Genomic DNA, 8,263 nt, shown 5'->3' on the forward strand with positions numbered 1-8,263 from the left:
GAAAAATCCGCGAAATGAAGGGGGATCTGTTCGTCTCTGCACAAGGATTCCAGATCTTCAATCTCAGCCGCGTACCTGCAACCTACACACAGAAAAGCGAAGACGATTAGGGGGTTAGGGATTAGGGGTTTGCCTTTAGGTCAAACCCCAGTTTTGGAATTAACCAAGAAATGAGCAAGTGCTGTAAATGTAAATGACTGTAATGTAAAACAAGTACTAATACCTTGTTCTAAGGATGTTTGTATCCTTATGTGCAAAGGTTTAGATGTTGTATGTTGTAGTATGTAGCATGTAATAAGTGATCTCCTCTTCAATGGTTGAATCCTTGACTTGAATGCAACACTTAGCCTTGAATGGAGACTTGGAATGATCAATTGCTTGAATGCTTGAATGCTTGAGTATAGTTTCCACGCTTTTTTCTGTCATATATGTCTTCTATTCTATCCCAAATGAGAGAGAAAAATGTAGTTTATATACTTGTCAATTAGGGCTGATAGACTGATTTTCCTGACCTTAGGCCGACCAGGGAAGTATATTTCCAAATTGCAATAAAAAAGACCCGATATCACTTAGGAAACCGGGCCCAAAATAAGACCCAGGGACCAGGGCGTTGGGCGCCATGGTCCTGGAGGACCAGGGCACTGGGCACCCTGGTCCTGAGGGACCAGGGCGCTGGGCGCTCTGGTCCCACCTCCGGGACAGCGGGGTGCAAGGAGGTTCAGGCCAATGGTGCTTGAAAAATGCAGTTTTCAGTGTCATGAGCAAGTTTTGGGGTCTCCATTCAGGTTGCGTGTTGCGTCGCCATCGTGAAGACCGAAATGCAGTCGAAATTGCAAGTGTCGCAATTTTAGGATGTTACAAAAGCATATAACAATAAGCAACAATGCAACCACAAAGATAAACACCATAACACCATAGATTTATACCTGGAAAACCTCAAAGAGGAAAAACCACAGTGGGATTGGAGACCCATAATATCTATCCATTGATCAGATGAATAAATATTACAATAAGGGGCTTGCACATGCAGGAAGGCGAACAATCTAGAGCACACTACTCATCACAAAATGAGTCTCACTGACTACATAAAACATCAAACAACAATCTGAAATGAAGATTGAATTGCAAGTATAACATCTCCCATGCCTGAGTATAGTTCCAGTTAAGCTCAATACCAAAGGCCTTTAACCTCTTCCACAAACCCAATTCGATAACCTATGATCAACCAAAACCTCTGCATAAATTATTATTACATTGTTCGCATATAAATGATTTCATAATCCATACCATACATAATCTCATCGATCTACAAAGAGATCTTACATCATATTTATACCAACCCGGGACCTAAACAATTAGGTCAACCACCTAAAAGGTAATACAATAAATTCATAACTTAAACCCACAATCTAATGATCAACCAAGTCAACCTAAGACCAGAACAACATAGTCCAATCAATGAATCCAATCGGTAATGCATCAGCCCACACGTTACATAAACCAGTCCGTAACCTAGCAGAATAACCACCAGACCTATAATAGGTCGCCATAAGCCAAATGAAACACCCCAGACAATTGGAACATGAACATGATAACCATCAACATATGGATAAACTTCTATAAGCCATAGCAACTCCACTTATGTATAAAATCAAAAGATCTTCAACAAAGCTCTGTCGGTGAAACCCTCACCGGTAACCAAAAGGCTTACTAGAACAAGTGATAGCTTCTGGATCAAAAAAATACCGAGCCAACTAACTAAACATATATCTAAATAGCATGAGTAGTAGATCCAAGCCAAAGCATACCAGAGTATACCGGATCAACATGAACTTACCAACCAGAAACCAATCATCCTACCGGGACCAACCAGATATCGGTAAACAGCCAAAGCAGCTAGTGTTGACATCAATGCAACACATAATCAATTCCTCCAAATTGCCAACAAATTACAACTTTATTTGCACACAGATAATCCCACAACCCACATACCATGATCTACAAAGATATCTTACATCATATTTATACCAACCCGAGACCTAAAAAATTAGGCCGACCACCTAAAAGATAATACAATAGATCTGTTACATAATACCACAAACCAATGATAAACCAAGTCGGCCAAAGACCGAAACAACATAAACCAAACAATAAATCTAACTGGTGACGCATCGGGAGCATCAACCAACACGTTACATAAACTGGTCCATAACCTAATAGAATAACCACCATACCCAAAATAGGTCACCATAAGCTAAATGAAACACCACGAACAACTAGAACATGAACATGATAACCATCACCATCCTGATAACCTTCTAGAAGCCGCACCAACACCGCTTATTAGATTCATCAAAAGATATTCATCAAAGCGTTGTTGGTAAAACCCTTACCGGTAACCAAAAGGCTTACTAGAACATATGATAAGTATCCAGATCATCAAATCTCGAACCAAGTGAATGTGATACACATTAGGAACACATGAATAACCAATCCAAACCAATTCCAATAGTTGGACCAAAACTGGAGACAAATCACCAGATTAACATCAAAGACCAACCACTCTACCAGAAGCTGGTAGACAACAAAACAACTAGTGTTGACATCAATGACAAACATCAATGCAACACATAATCAATTCCTTACAATTTCCAACAATCTCCCCCTTTGGCATTGATGACAACACTAGATGTGAAAAACATCCAATTGCCAAGAAGTGCCAAACAAGTCTCCCCCAAAGGAAGACATCCAACAATCTCCCCAAAATGATATGACAATGAAGTTTTGAACCAACAGACCAAACTCCCCCTGTGAATGATATCCCTATTAAGCTCTATTTTTCACATAAATATTTCTCTCCCTTTGACATCAATGCTAGGAATCTAACATAAACATCAAAGAAAAGTCATAAAACCTCTGAATGACACAACTGACTACTCCCCCTGAGTAGTAGCATCGACACATCAATCCAGAATGAATGATAGTTCTAATAATGCATGTCGGACCGATGCTAGTCAGCATCACTCAAGTCTCTACCGGAGGGGCAGAAACTCCCAATCTGTCTCTGAAGTACTCAAATGATTCCTTAGGCAAATGTTTAGTGAAGATATCTACAATTTGTTCTTTAGTGTTCACATAAACTAGTTTGACTTCATTTGCTTCCACCTTCTCCATGAAAAAATTATACTTGATAGAAATGTGCTTAGTCTTAGAATGAAATACTAGATTCTTTGATATGTCAATAGAAGCAAAGTTATCACAGTGAATAACTACCAATTCATTGCAATCCAACCTTATATCCTTCAACATTTGCTTCATCCATAGAACTTGTGTATAGTTAGTAGCAGCAACAACATATTCAACTTCAACAGTAGATAAAGAAGTGCATGCCTATTTCTTGATGATCCATGAGACAAGTTTCTTTCCAAGAAAGAAAGCTCCACTGGATATGCTCTTTCGGTCATCAACATCTCCAGCCTAGTTAGCATCTGTATATGCATATAGTGTAAAGTCATCATTTTTAGGATACCACAAACCATTCTCAGTTGTTCCTTGCAAATACCTGGAAATCATTTTCACCGCACTCTCATGATTCTCTCTAGGATCACTCTGATATGTTGATACAATACAAACTGCATTCATTATATTTGGTCTAGTCTGAGTCAAATATAACAAACCTCCAATCATAGATTTATACCTTGTAGGATTTATCATTCTGAGTAATCTACAAACCTAAGAAAAAACTCATCTCCCCAATCATAGACATCTCTATTTCATTCTTCATATTTTCAGAGAATTCCATACATAACTTATCCTCACCTCCAAAAATGATATCATCAACAAAGACTTCAACAATCATTATGTCATCATTAGTAAGATTATAATATAAGTTACTGTCAGCATTACCTTTAGTGAAACCAAGCTTCAAAAGATATTTGTCCAATCTGGCATACCAAGCTCTAGGGGCTTGTTTCAATCCATATAAAGCTTTCCTTAACCTACAAACCATGTTTTTGTCATCTGAAAGTGAAAATCCATCAGGTTCCTCGGTGTAAACTTCCTCTTCAAGATCTCCATTCAAAAATGCACACTTAACATCCATTTGAGAAACCTTGTATTTCTTATGGGCATCATAAGCAAGAAATAGTCTCACAACTTCAATCCTAGCTACTACATTAAAAGTCTCATCATAATCAATTCCTTACTTTTGAGAATATCCTTTACATACCAATCTAGCCTTATTCCTCACGACTTGTCCATCCTCATTCAATTTATTCCTAAAAACCCATTTAGTTTCAATATTTATTTTTAGGCCAAGGAACTAAAGTCCATGTATTGTTCTTCTCAATCTGATCTAATTCCTCTTCCATAGCTCTCATCCAACATTCATCTTTCAATAAGTGATGTCTATTCAACCTGAGAAATTAAACATACCTCATCAGTTGCCAACCTTCTTCTTGTCATTACTCCTTTTTTCTTGTCTCCAATGATCTAATCTTCTGAATGATTTAACCTTACATACCTAGGAGTCTTCTGACTTTATGTTCCTATGCTCTAATCTTCAATTTTTTTTGATACTGTCGAGGTAATTGGTTCAACATTTTGTTCTGGTATAGGTGCTATCGGTTCAGTTATGATCACCTCCACTTCCGGTTCTCTCTCACAAGTTTTGATTTGACCTTTGTACAACTCATCCACCTTGACATTAGCACTTTCCACAATTCTGTGCAATCTTTTATTATAACATCTATATGCTTTACTTTCATTAGAATAACCAATAAATATCCCTTCATCACATATAGGATCAAAATTTCCAATGGAATCATCTCTTTTGATACAGCATTCAATACCAAAGATTCTGAAATACTTAACTGTAGGTGTATGACCAAACCATAACTCATAAGGTGTCTTACTGGTGTCTCCTTTGATATGAACTCTGTTAAATGTTTATACCATTGTGCTCACAGCTTCTCTCCAATAGATATGAGGCAAATTAGCTTCCATCATCATAGTTATGGCCGCATCCAAGATAGTTTTGTTCTTTCTTTCCACAACACCATTCTGCTAAGGTGTTTGAGGAGCAGAAAATTGTCTCCTTATCCCATGCTTCTCACAATAACTATTAAATTCACCGGATGTGAATTCACCACCTTGATCTAAGATTAAGAATTTAATCTTCAATCTTGTCTCTATCTCAACTTTAGCTTTAAAGATCTTAAAATTTTCAAAAGCTTTAGATTTCTCCCTGAGAAAAGTAACCCACAACATTCTAGAATAATCATCAATGATTAGCATGAAATATCTATCACCCTGAAAATTCTTTATTCTAGCAGGACCACACAAATAAGTATGAATAAGATCAAGAACATCACTATATTTGTCTTGTATACTCTTAAAAGAAGTTGTGACTTGCTTTCCCATTTGACATTCCTTACATACCGGATTATAGGGCTTCACAATCTTAGGTATATGTCTAATAGCCTTAGTTGAACTAATCTTTACAATGCAATCAAAATTCACATGACACAACCTCTTATGACATAGCCAACTCTCAACAACTTGTGCAATCAAACATGTCTTCTCATCGGAGTTCAAATGAAAGATGTTACCTTTAGTCTGTGTACTGGTTGCAATCTCCAATCCAGATCTGTTAATGATTTTGCATTTTCCATCCTTGAACTGTAATTGAAATCCCTTATCCACCAACTATCCTACACTCAAAATATTATGCCTTAAACCTTCAACATAATAAATATTATTAGTGTTATGCTTACCATCCAATGGCATAGTTCCTCTTCCTCTGATCATACATGCTTTGTCATCTCCAAATCTAACCAGTCCACCATCAAATTCTTGCAAAGATAAAAACTTTCTTTTATCTCCAATCATATGATGTGAACATCCACTATCTATCACCCATTCATCCTTGTCTTCAATTTTAGCAGCAAGGGCCTTTTCCTCATTTTGAACAACAAGTGTCGAAGTATCTTCCTTGATAGCCAAAAATACCCATTCCTTTCCACTAGTTGAATCTTGTGTCGGTTCATCATCAGAATCAATCACACCTTCCTCATCTGCATAGTAACATGATTTGTCTTTGTTTCTCGTATAATTATGCTTGTTCTAATAATCATGGTTAGGCCTAAAATATCTTCTAGCTTTCTCTTAAAATCTTGAATTCCTTTGAGGACATCTAGATGCAAAATGACCCATCTTATTACATGCAAAACATTTAAAAGGTGATTTTCCTTCATACTTCCCGTTGGACCTTTAGGTACTCTTCTAGCAAATAGGGCTTCAAGTTGCTCAAACTCATCATCTTCTGTCTTCATTTCCTCTAGTTCCTTCACATATAAATATTTCCATTCACTCTTGCCATTTGATGATGCAGATGTGTGAAAATCAAATTCAGTCTTTGCAGCTCCTTGAGGACCAAATTCTTCAAGCTCAAAAGCAGATAATTTTCCAACCAAAGTAGTCATGTTAACAAAAGTGTTAGCCATTGTTTTTATCTCATTAATTGAAGTAGCCTTCATCTTGTAAGCTGGTGGAAAAACTCAAAATACTTTAGAAACAATCTCATCTTTGCTCAGAGATCCACCACAACACTGAATTCCCATAATAATTTCATTAACTCTTTCCATAAAAGCAACAATCCTTTCATCTTCTTCCATATTCTGATTCTCATACCTTACCCAATAACCATCAAGTTTAGCAATTTTAACAAAGGGCCACCTTCATTCAGAGCCTCCAACTTATCCCATATAGCCTTCATAGATGATTAGTCAGTTAATCCCATAATTTGCTGATCAGAAAGTGCACTTAAGAGTGCTTCTCTAGCTCTACATTTATTCTCAATGTCCTTATCCAAGGTTACTGGAGGAGGATTGCCAGATGTTGGATTATGAGGAGTATAGCCTTTCTTCATAACCTCCCAAATCTCTTTCCCAATACATCTCAAATGAGTTTCCATCTGAATCTTCCATACCATGTAATTTGTCGAGTCAAGCTTAGGGGTTTCTCTCCAGAAAACAAATGTTGAACTATTAGTTGCCATAGGATCTTCCTCAAGCGGTTAAGGTTCTACAAAGAGGACCAAGCTCTGATACCAATGGTTAGGATAACTGGTGGACAAATAAGAGGGGGGGAGGGTACTGAATCAGTTGTCAATAGATTATATAAATTTAATCACACAAAAACTTTTACCAAAATGCATAAACCAAATACCAGAATAACAGATATAACAATTAAGCATAAACATAAATCACAGAACAATTACCAACCATCCATAACACATAACACCATGATTTACATGTGGAAAACCCAGTAAAGGGAAAAACCACGGTGGGAATCCTACCCACAGTCAAATGTAATGGTGGGAGAATGGTGAATGATAGATCAAGAAGGAAACTAACCTTTCCCTCAAAGAGAGATGAAAGTTTCGCTATTGATTATCCTTCAAGCACTTTTCACCACTACATTAGGAAGAAGGGGAGATGATAGTTCACTAGATTCAATCTCTTCACAAGAAGATGGTAGATTGAATTCTAAATGAGTCAGGAATGCTAAGTTGATCCCCTCTTCCTTGTTTGATTTGGAAAGGAAATTGATTGAATTATGTAGTGCAAAAGTGACAAAGAACTGATTATAACTTGAGATTAAAATATGGGATGAAGTTGTGCACCTGGATTTGGCAGTAAAATTTTGAGATGAAGTCACCCTTTGAATTTAAAGAAAAGTTGGCCAGACCATGGCAGGAATGTACGCGGTCCTCCGAAAAATCTACGAAAATGAAAAGGGTTTTTTCGCCTCTTCAAATGAAGCTCGAATTAGAAAGTACAACTATGCACCTACAACTGTAAGGAAACTCAGGCGCGGAAACAACTTCCTACACTATTCTCTAGAGGAAAGTATTGTGCAAATTCTTTTAAATCCTTACAATTTCAGATTCGTTAACAACTTTAACAAAGATATTGCAGCCATATACCATGCATACAGAAAATAGAGAATGACACAATGATCTACCCTGGGGAAAACCTTTTGGTAAAAAACCCCAGCACTCCAAAAACTGCACAATGTATTATCTTCAACACAATAGTTACAACACACTTGCAATGCAAGTTCTTTGGGGAGACAATCGACACTTAAAGACAAATCTAGTAGCACGATATCATACCAACAATACACTCTTTTCATATCACAGTCTGTAACCCTAAAAAATGCTTATGTGCTTTCCTTTTTTGTATCACAGTACTCAACTTTA

The sequence above is a fragment of the Cryptomeria japonica genome, chromosome 2, assembly GCF_030272615.1.
Source record: "Cryptomeria japonica chromosome 2, Sugi_1.0, whole genome shotgun sequence".
Taxonomy (NCBI): Eukaryota; Viridiplantae; Streptophyta; class Pinopsida; order Cupressales; family Cupressaceae; genus Cryptomeria; species Cryptomeria japonica.